Source organism: Coffea eugenioides, chromosome 4 (assembly GCF_003713205.1).
Source record: "Coffea eugenioides isolate CCC68of chromosome 4, Ceug_1.0, whole genome shotgun sequence".
NCBI classification, from domain to species: domain Eukaryota; kingdom Viridiplantae; phylum Streptophyta; class Magnoliopsida; order Gentianales; family Rubiaceae; genus Coffea; species Coffea eugenioides.
In genome coordinates this window covers 34887147-34898607 of record NC_040038.1, presented here as the reverse complement: position 1 = coordinate 34898607, position 11461 = coordinate 34887147, and positions in this window count along the sequence as shown.

Below are 11461 nucleotides of genomic sequence, written 5' to 3'. Positions count from 1 at the left end.
TGTTCAAGTGTTGTTGCTATCGAATTACTTGTCTTGTATGTTTTCTTGGCCTCACGAGCATCCGCTCACCCCGTTAGATTTGTTTTCCTTAACAGGAGCTGAAATGGGAGGAATTCTGGAGAAGCTTACTGGATGGCTCATTTGATTAGAATTTTGAATGTATTCATTTAGACAACTTTTGAACGGTGTATATTTTGGGGATGTAAAGTAATTGGGTAGATTATGTTATAAGACTTGGACGTTATAAAGGAATTGACCTTCCTATATCTCTTCGATTTTTAGTATCAATGGTTTATTATTGAGTTTAAATTGAATTAGTACCAAGTTCTGGCGAGAGTTGGGCAGGCGTTCCGCCGATACCCTTGGGTTCACCCTCGGGAGAAGTGGGGTGTCATAGAAAAAACCAGCAAAGTAATCCAAGGAGGACTATGTGGTAGCAATCACCTCAACTCCACGATCATAATAAGCATCAATAGTCTCCATTTGAATCTGTACACCAATATGAGCATCAGAATGAGAACCAACAACAACAACTGGATTAGCAAGACCACCAATCTTCATTCCACCATGTTAATCTTGAAGAACAATAGGCCTCTACTCCCTCAACACAACAACCAACTCCTAAGAGGCAGAAGCGAAAAAGAGCTTCAAAATAGCCTTTAACAGATCCTGATAAAGGAGTTATCAATTGGAACCATGCATATTTAGGCAAGCAACCTCTCTTCAATATTGGAAATTGGACGAAAAAATAGAGTGGAAGGGGCAGAGGAAGAGCAGGTAGAAGAAGGAGAATTGGAGGTAGAAAAGAAAATGGTGCAGCTTAAAAGTCCAACAAGGCCATAAATTAGTCTTTTTTTGCTATAGTCAATACCACTTTATTGAACGATGGGTGGATTTCTTTTGACTAGGAAACATATTTTGTAATTGTAAATAGACAGCTTTTGACCAAGTAATTAGCTTTTTGTCCAACAGCTTAGTATTTTGTATAAATGGATTAGTTTTTTTGTTTACTGATCATTAAATGGTCAAGCTTGACTACTGTATCCCTTTTGATTGCTATGTTGGCTTTTATCCACTTGTGAATGAATGAGTATAACAGGCATTCTGGTTATATATGTTTCTGTTATTTTTAACATTGATTAAATTGGTCTCATTCTACTGTCTTTATGTGGCTGCTATAACAATTTTAAAGCAACACTAGTTCAGATCAAACTTCATTCCATTACTTCCATTCTTCCAAAAGTATGGAGTACATTTCAATTTCAAATTGGTTCACTAACACTACAAAAGGCCAACATAATATGGTAGGATTACAACAGAATTTTTACATAAACACAATAGACCAGATTACTTCATCATTATCTCGATGGACACAACTTTCACATGAACACAATTTTCATAAGGCTCCTTCAATCTACAACACTCCAGGAGTCCATCTTTCATCTCGATGCCAAACCACCATTAATAAGATTAAAACCCAAGAGAGTACTAGTAGCCTTACAAGCCACTTCCTAATCTTTTTTTGCCTGGCAAATTCTTGTTCCATCCCCTTCACTTTCACCTTCAACTTTATAGCTTTTGACTCTAATTTGTTCAATAAATCTTGCAATTCATCCTTTTGTTCCTCAGTTGCATTCACCCTTCTTAAAAGTCCAGGTATCACCTCAATTGACTAACGACACCACCTTTTTTTGCGATTGGATTGATTTACCATAGGTGCACATGAAGTTGAAGATTCAACACTCCAACTCTCTTCATGTGTACCTATGGTAAATTCACCCTTCTGATCAGGATTCCGAGATTTTCATGAAGTCACCACCTTCATCAATTTACCATAGGTGCACATGAAGAGAGTTGGAGTGTTGAATCTTCTCATTTTTGGATCAATTGAAGTCCTCTCAATCTACTGCTACTAGTCCTCATAGCTTCTTTCCCGATTGGAATAAAGAATGAGATTTGAGGAAAGTCCCCATGTTGTGATAACGAGATTATCCCAAATAAATGTCATGTGAGTAGTCCGTGATGTGTTTTCCATCCATCTTAATAGTCAAATTGGATGGAAGGACTATGACTATACATTTTTATTAATTGGAGGACTACATTTACGCACTTATTAGTTGGCGGACTAAAAGTGCGTAAAGTTGAAAGTTCGAGAACCACCGCGGTTTTTTGCCCAATGTAATAATGTATCTTTTGGTACTTCAAAGTGATGAGAATTGCTTCAACTTAAATAGTACTTTTTTATTTTTAATAGACAAATGTAATAATGTACCTTTTGGTCTTCATTACAACATGTGAATATACCAGCATTGGACCAAATTGTGTTGGTTATGTTATTAGTTCTCATTCTTTTATCTAATCAGCTTCTTGGAAAGAAAAAATGATACCACAATCTGGTGGCAGTGGTATGCATAGCCAGCCCCACCTTGTGTTTTGTTATTCAAGCTTTCTTTTTCTTGTTTTATTTTGATATCTCAGTTGCACTTTTTTTTTTAAATTGAAATTGAATAAAATTTACTTTAAATCTTGAAGGTTACGCCATACTAAAGGGATGAAGATTATTGCCCTGGATCAAGAGCATTCAGAGATGGAGTTGCTCAAGGCAATCCTGTACTTGCTGGAGTTGGTGGTTTGATTAGAGATCACAATGGTAGATGGACAAAAGGCTTTAGTCGAAGACTAGAACATGCAAAAATTATTTCTACTAAACGTTGGGGCCTTAGAGATGGCTTAATGCTTGCAAAACCTTCAATCTACTTTCTTTGGAAATTGAACCAGATGCACCTATAGTTATTAACATGATTCAGTTAGCATATATTTTCACTAATAAGCATGCTTGCTTGACATTTTCTTCCATGTGACACGCATCAATTAAGCATACTTATCATGAAGCAAATAGATGTGCAACTACATTGACTAGATTAGGGTTGTATCAGACAGGTACCATTTTATTTTTTGATGTAATGCCTTTACGACTTAATAGACTTTTGTAGGAGGATTATTGTGGAGTTAGTACTCCACAACTTGTAATTGATTGATTATCTTTTATGCTGTCTCCTTTTATTACAAAAGAAAAAACTTTATCTAATCAGCCTTGTCGGGCATAATTTGCATGGAAGAATGATTACATGTTGCATTAAACCTTTTCATCCCAAGTTTAGGCCTGTTAATATGCCACCTACAATATAATCACTTCTTACTTTACAGATGAAGTTTTTAATATAAACAATGTCAATTTAACAATCTCGACATCAATAATTTCACTTCTTATTTTACACTATAATCAAATCATTTTGGGCGTCATGAGTACGATTCTATGCATGTTTTTAACTTTTTACTGTGAGCATGATTTTAATTTCTTACCATGCACGAGCTTGGTATTCTTCTGCTAGTATATGGAAACACGACAACTATGAGTTCCAAACCCATAAACATTCACAGGCAACCCTAGAAACTCACTCTAAAAACAATTCATCCCTCAATAACTTCCCAAAATGATGAAATCCATAGGGTATCCAAACACTATTCAAAGCTATTCTCCCTTTTATGTAGCTACGATAATGAAGAGTTATAGCCAAGAATTCTGTCTGGCATAATAATCTTGGATTATCTTTTATTCTTGGTAATCATGAAGAATGTCTGTTGGCATATATCATCGTATATTGTGTATGCTGTACCTTAAGCAGGTATGATAGCAAAGTGCTAGTTTATATGCAACATATATATCTATGACATGATCATCTTGTTTATACGACCTAATTTTTTCCCAACTTATTTCCTAATTTTTTTTTTGAAAGTTACATTTTCATGGATGATTTGAGTAATGTTGAAATTTCCTACTTTCTTGTTAGAAATGTGTTCCATCAATTCATCAGACTTTCCAGAGGAAAATCAATGGATTCTATAATTGCTTGTATAGACACTAGTAGAATTAATATTGACACTTAAAAACAAGTATAGACACTAACACTATTTTTGGGTAGAAATTTAGATAAATGAGAAAATTTATTGTGTTTTTACATATTGTTATATAAGTGTTTACATTGAGTCTTAGTTTTGTACTTTGTATCTGTTAGTGTCTGCACTACGTAGCCCTTAATACAAGCTTTTCAAACAAATTTCCAGGTTCGTACCCAAATTAGTAACAAGTTATCAACTTAGAAATTTACAAATTTCAAACCTGATTGAGATTATATAGAAAGTATTTAAGGTAAGATTGGAAAGAATAATTAACTATTAAATTTTATTAAAATAGTATGTATTTGTCTATTTGGCGTTCTAAGGGCAAACAATAAGCAGTGGATTCAATGTTATTTTTTCTACAAAATGTAAATTTTTTTCAGAGAAGTGCGGCAATTCAGGGATTGGGTGCTAATCTTAAAGCTTTATTAGTTGGCCATCCTTTTGTTTTTTGCGTGCTTATTTAGGCATCAAATAGGAAAAAAATCCATCTAGAAAAGGGTCTATTGAAATTGGGCATTCCTTAAAATGAAATTCAAATGTTGCTCTTTTGAAAAATAAAATGAAATTTAAAATGTATGTAAATACAAAAGAAGATAATAAATATGAGTTTGTGCACTCACATGGTAATATGAGTGTGAATTTAACCAAAAGAGGGTAAAAACCGTTGGTGGCCATTAACTTATTCCCTACATCTAATTTTGACCACAAACTATTTTCCGTCTCAATTTAACTACTTATCTAACTAACCAATATCCTCGTGGTCATTTCATCGGATTTTGCTATTAATTTACAAAATAAATCAAACACATGCAAATCACGTGTCAGAATTTAAGGATAAATATGTCCATTGAACTTCTCAATCTAAACCTAAAAACTCCTAAGATTATTAAACTATTTCACTCGTACACTTTTGGCCATTTAAATATTTTTTGTTTTAGTATAGTCACTAAACTCTTAAATCGATATACTAGTGGTCATTCTATCAAATATTTTTGTTAATGCTAACGGAATGAGCTCCATGTACATTTCACGTACCAAAAACAAGCACAATTTCATAAGGTCAATTTTTTAGATTTTTTAATTAACAAAAAAATTTAGAATCTTTAATATTTGCTTTAATATATTCTAATTTACAAGTTTCAACAAAAATCTAAATTATATGCTCAAGTTCTTGTGAATTATTCCCAAGAACCCTGAAATAAAATGAAAATGGTAGGTCTAATAACAAAATTTGAAGGAAAGCTTGCTAATATACTATTTTGGTTAGTTGTGATAAGTGCATAGCTTACATGTTTTAAGTATGTTTTGTTAGTTAGTTTTAGTGTGTTTTATTTAGTTTTATAACTAATTAGTTAGGATTCTATTGAAAATATGCATTTTGTGGTTTAATTGATAAAAATTTCATTTCTATGGATTTTTATGGTGAAAATTTCATATTTTTGTAGGTTTAAAAATTCAATCATCAATTGGAGTGATTTGAGAAGATAATTGGATGATTGATGATAGTTTGAAATGATAAAAAGAAAACATGAAGTGCAAAATACTTGAAGGATGAAATGTAAGTTTTTTAGCTTTGACACCTTGTGGTATTTCGGCAATATCTTGAGCTACAAATTGAGGTGATTCTTGTACCATTTTAAAACTAAGAGATATATCTACATTTGGTATGAAAATATCGAAGTCCAGCTTGTGATACACCGAATGTTAGGAGATTGTTTTTTTTTTGTTTGATTTAAAACCTTAAATTTGTTTTAAAGGGACTAGAAACCCTAAAGTCTAATAAAAAATCCTAGTATACTTGTGACTAACCGGTTTTCTTAAATTTCTCATTTTTAATCGAAACCCTAATTGTAATCAATGAAATTGTAAAATCCCTCACATTTTGCTTAAAATTTCTTTTATTTGGCATTTATTCATTTCTAATAGTTTTACTACTCATTCACACCCTCGGTAATTGCAATCAACCATAGAATTAAGGGTTCTCCCTTTCGTTTTCGAGTTATCGCAAATTAGGGTTTTTTCGCCTTTTCGTAGTGTGACCATTCGATACAGAGTGTGTATCAAATTTGGTGATTAAGAGTGAATTTTAGATGATATTAAGTGTGTGATTAGAAGTGATAATAATAAATTAGTGAATTATAAGATAAAACCCTAGTATACGCGATTTAAGGAAAATCGGCTCGAACCGACGGGTACCGTTCACTACCGATTGAATACACCATTTGACCAACATTTTATCAAGTTAATCTCATTGTTATTAGAGTCTAAATATCAGCTCTAAAGCTGATCAAGGTGGCCGAAATTTTTGACCATTTAAACCAAAGGAAAAGAAACAAAATTGAGATGGAAATTGGTGGTGACAAGTGGCATCAATCCATGCATCTTTGACCCAAATTACGACTAAGCCTTATAGCCTTCTTGGACTTCATTTTCCCTTCATTTTTCATTCCTCTTGGCCGAACCTAGGAGAGAAAAAAGGGAGAAGAGAACTTCAAATCCATCTTGGGTTTTACTTGATTGAGTGAGAAAACAAGAAAACTAAACCGATTAACTTGCAAACTGAGAATTTGGGAAGTTTAGGGAGCTAAATTTCACAAGGAGAGGTGAAGGATAACTCTTCAAACCTTTTTATTGAGATATTATAGCTGACCATCCTTTCCTTTTCCCTTACTCTTGTTTGAGTTATGTAGTAGCTTGAATTCATACTTGGTGATATCTAATTTAAGTGATTTTGATGATTGTAGTGATGGATTTTGAGTTAGGGTTTTGAATAATTTACTTGTAATTCTTGTTGTTTGGATGGTATATGGTGCATGTAGGCTTGTATAGGAGGTAGGAGTAATGGTTTTAAATTAGAAATGGGAAGTTATACCTTGAATACCTTAAATTTCAGAATTGAGATTCTTTATTGTTCTGTTCTGTCCGGTTCTGTTTGATCATGATGAAGGCCGAATTAGGCTTAACACAAAACATGAAAGTTGTAGAGAATGATATTTTATAACTGTTTGTAAAATTTCAGTTCAATCCGAGCACTGTAACACATGAAAAGACAAAAATACCCCTGATTGCCATAGGTAGAGTTCTGTGGCCAGTTTTGACATTTCACCAATCTGACCGCATCTGTTCACCCTGATTCGTACTGAATTAGTATTTGGTCAAAATACAGAAGTTGTAGTACTATGTCTTAGCTTTCCAACGGCCCTGAAAACGACTCAATCGAACTTCGGTAGCCTGAGTTATTGTCGTTTACGTATAGTGCGGTTAACTAGCCTGATTGTGAGATTCTGGTTCTGTAATTTGAAATTTTGACCTAGATACACTACGAACTGGACGGATGGTCTTCTTCAAAGTTGTATCCCTTTATCTTAGTTTCCCAACGGTATAAATTGCACCCTAATCCGATAAGCGTAGCTTCGGTTGTGTCCGATACGCTAAACGACATCAAATTTATCTTTTGTTTTATGACTTAAACTTCATTTCCGGACATTTTCCTATCTTGATTTTGTACTTGTACGACATTGAGCCTATTGAACGACTATTGAAATGAGATTATTTTGTGTGTGAATTTGGGACTGATTTTAGAAACATATTGAAGTCATAAATTGCTGAAAAATAGGTAAACACAAGGGGTATGCCGCCCAAATTTTTACTAGAGGTATAAACCGGTATTTGGAGTTCTGGTTCGGTAATATTCAAATTTGACTTGGATACACTGAAAACTGGGTTGAGGTGTCTTCATGAAAATTGTAACCCTTTGTCTATGATTCGAGACACTACCTAGTACATTTTGATCCGATAACCACAGCTCCAGTTATGGTCAAAATCGTGTAACCCGTTTTGTACCATTTTCATTTCCGCACACGCACGCATGCATTCCTTTGCCGTTTTGCCGCTTTGATCGTTTTAGTCCTTATTTCTAGTTGTGATGGTCGATTCACTGATAGTTGAATATAATCTTCTGTCACAGGCAGTGACGAATCGGACGGAGTCGTTGGACCAGTATAAAGTGCCTTGATTTACAAGTTAACTCTTTTGAGTGAGTAATTGGGTTGTTTATTGATGTGAAATTGTCAAAGTACTTTATATATATTAAATGGGTACTTAGGTGAGGGTGTACTTTATCTCACTCGATCTAAACCCATCCTTTGTTTTGATTTCATATGTGAGAATACATGCCTTATGTTGAGTATCACCTTTTGGCTATGTGCTGATGGGGTTGATTACATGATTTGAGTTGAACCCCTTTTTGCCATGTGTTGTTGGGGTAAGTACTTTGTTGTGTACTTTGTTGAGAGATATCATCTATTGAGGGATTGGATATCTTAGGACTTGGTTCCAACCTGGTTCCAAGGGTAGACGGAATATTTGAGCCAGTCAGGGTTTGATCGAAATTAGTTCCATGCTAACCTTGGAATTTTGTTCTTTGTTAAAGCTTTGATTAAAACTAAATAACTTTGTTTCGCTCGAGCTGTTGTGTGCTGTTGATTGGCCAGCAGGGGTTGATAAGGTGAACAGAAAAAGTAAGTAGAGTTTACGGACCATGAATACTTTGGTTGACGGAGTGTCAACAGGCATTCAAGCTCGGGGAATTGAACTGGTTTTGGAGCCACCCGTATCCTACCATTGTGATGTAATCTTTCTATTATTGATGTGAAATATCCTGATTTACTTGTTTATTTGGATGTGAATTTATATTTTTACCCCTGATTATTCACTAAGTGTATAGCTTACCCTATTCTATTTGTTTTCCTTAGCAGGGGGCCGATGCGGGGAAAGCTCGGGAAGGTGTATAGACTTGGGTTATAAAATAGTTGAATTTGTAGTTGTTTTAAGTTGACTGGTAAAATATATATATATTTGTCGTGGTGGTTATAGTTATCAGCTTCTCTAGGGTTTACTTCTTGGTACTAGTGGTGTGTATGGTTTAATGTAATAGTTTGCATAACTTTTGACGATGCAATAGAGTAAATAGAACTTTCTTTTAGCGTGAAATCGATTTTCTCACTTTAAGTATTGAGTTCTGGCGAGAGTTAGACAGGCGATTCGCTAAACACTTTGGTACGCCTCTGGGTACGGTGGGATCGTCACAGGTGGTATCAGAGCGCCTTAATTAGAGAATTTGGACTGTTGAAAAATGTGTTATAGAACATATAAGTATTCGATTGTCTTTAAATTGAATCGTATCTATTAAGATGAAATACCGGAGAACTGATTCGGTGATATTTTGTTGTGTAGGTATGGAGACTGGTGGACCTAGCAATACCGGTGGACCTAGTGGTGCCGGAGTACGTGATACGAGTGTAGGCAAACCGGTGAATCGGGTGGTGAGCCGACGAGTCCTTAGATATCAGAGGAGGGTCGGAGAACCCTATAGGCTATATTCTTCCTTCGGTCAGATGAGTCGATCGTGTGAGTGTCGACATACATACCCTGACGAGCTTGTTATGGCTGTAGATGACGAGCGTCGTCACCTAGGTAGGAAGGTCGACAGTCTGAGGGCACAGTTGGATGAGACCAGAGGAGTAAGTCATGCACAGGCCATGCGCCTGCGTGACCTCCAGATAGGGTTACGAGCTGAGGAGGAGCGGACGCATACCCTTGATCGTCAGTTTGAGAAGACCCACCGCCACCTCTTCGCTTTGAAGGGGCAGATGAGAGAGAGAGAGCGCGGGGTATACTAGATTTTGAGATTCTCTTAGATATGGCTGTCGAGACGCCACTTAGGGTTGGCGGAGTAGAGCCGATGGATGCGATAGACTCTATAGGCTCTGTAGGGGATTTTCGCTAGAGCCGTTCCTCAGAATTGTTTTGTTGACTTTTTGGAGCCGGTGTGCTCATGAACTAATATGTTTTGTATTGATTGAATGATGGCTAGCTGTGAACTGATATGTGTATATTTTGGCGTGAATTGTAGATATATGTATATAGTTTCGTGTATGATATTTTGTTATCTTGGCTAATTCGTGCATTTATAATTTTTCAATGCTTTGAACTCGTACCATATTTTGTCCCAATTATAGAATCTATAAAACAATCAAATGGAGACTCGTGGTGGGGGTAGATGGCGAGAACAAGAAACCGAAGGGGTAACAAATGAAAATGTAAATATACAAGTTGAGACCCAAGCAGCTACAGCCATATAGCGAATGACTGATTTGTTAGAACGAATAGTCCACCAACAGAGTCAAAACCAGGTACAGCATCCCGGAAATCATGAGGGAGAGGGTCGTGCCTTAGAACGGTTCCACAAGTTTCTACCGTCAAAATTTTGGGTGGACCTAACCCTGATATAACGGAGAGTTGGTTAGATCGAATGTTAGATATATTTGCTGCATTAGAATACCCGGAGGAACGGCAGATAGCTTTCACCGTTTTTCAATTTAAGGGAGCGGCTCGTGCCTGGTGTTTAGAATGTGATTCAAGCCAAATAGGATAGAGAGCAGACCCCATGGACATGAGTTAATTTCACTCTTGAGTTTAATGAGAAATACTTACCGCCACTTGTTCAAGAAAGGCGAGAGGATGAGTTCATACGCCTATGTCAAGGGACTATGAGTGTGGCGGAGTACGAGACGCAATTTACCAAACTCTCTCGTTTTGCTCCAGAGTTAGTGCTGACAGACTAAAGGAGAATTCGTTGGTTTGTCCAGGGTTTGAATGTGGAAATTCAAGAGGCACTGACAGCTGCTCAATTGGAGACCTATAGTCAAGCTATTGAAAAAGTACAAAGAATTGAAAATACCAAGATTCAAGTAAAGGTTTTTCATGATAGAAAATGAAGACAACCTGACACCAGTAGTTATATTGAGAGACAGAACTCGGAAAGCGAGCCACCATCTAAGAGGGGTCGAGAAATAGGTGGATCATGATCAATAGGGACCCCGAACCAAGGATACGTTGAGAAGGGTCAGGCAGGAAGAGAGACCCAAAAGGGTATCTCACGAGGAGATCCAATATCAGGATCTAGAATGGCATGTGAATTTTGTGGGGCTGCTAACCACATGGAAAATAATTGTTGGAAGAAAGGACAAGTTTGGAAATGCTACCGATGTGGTAGTGCTGAGCACCTAATTGCTCAGTGCCCTCACCTGCCAAAAGAAGGAAATTTGCCAAGGGCAAAAGGGAACACATCTAAGCCGACCAATGCAACGGGTAATCGACCGAAAGTGCCAGCAATGACCTATGCAATGGGACATCAAGAGGTGACAGACCCATTGGCAATCATCGAATGTACCCCCTATCTTCCATCGTATTGAGGTTCCTTTTATTCGTTTTAAAAGATTACTACCATTAAAGCTGATCTACGAGACATTTGAAGTTCATTAAGACTAAAAACCATTGAGACTTTGAGCTAACGATTACACGGATGGGTCTTGGATTGGAATACATAGAGGGACAAACTTTTGAAGGAAATTTTATTGTCCATGATGAACTCGTTAATGAGATATTAGAGTATTCCAACCCTTAACCCGTGAAAGAATTAAGAAGATTTGACTTA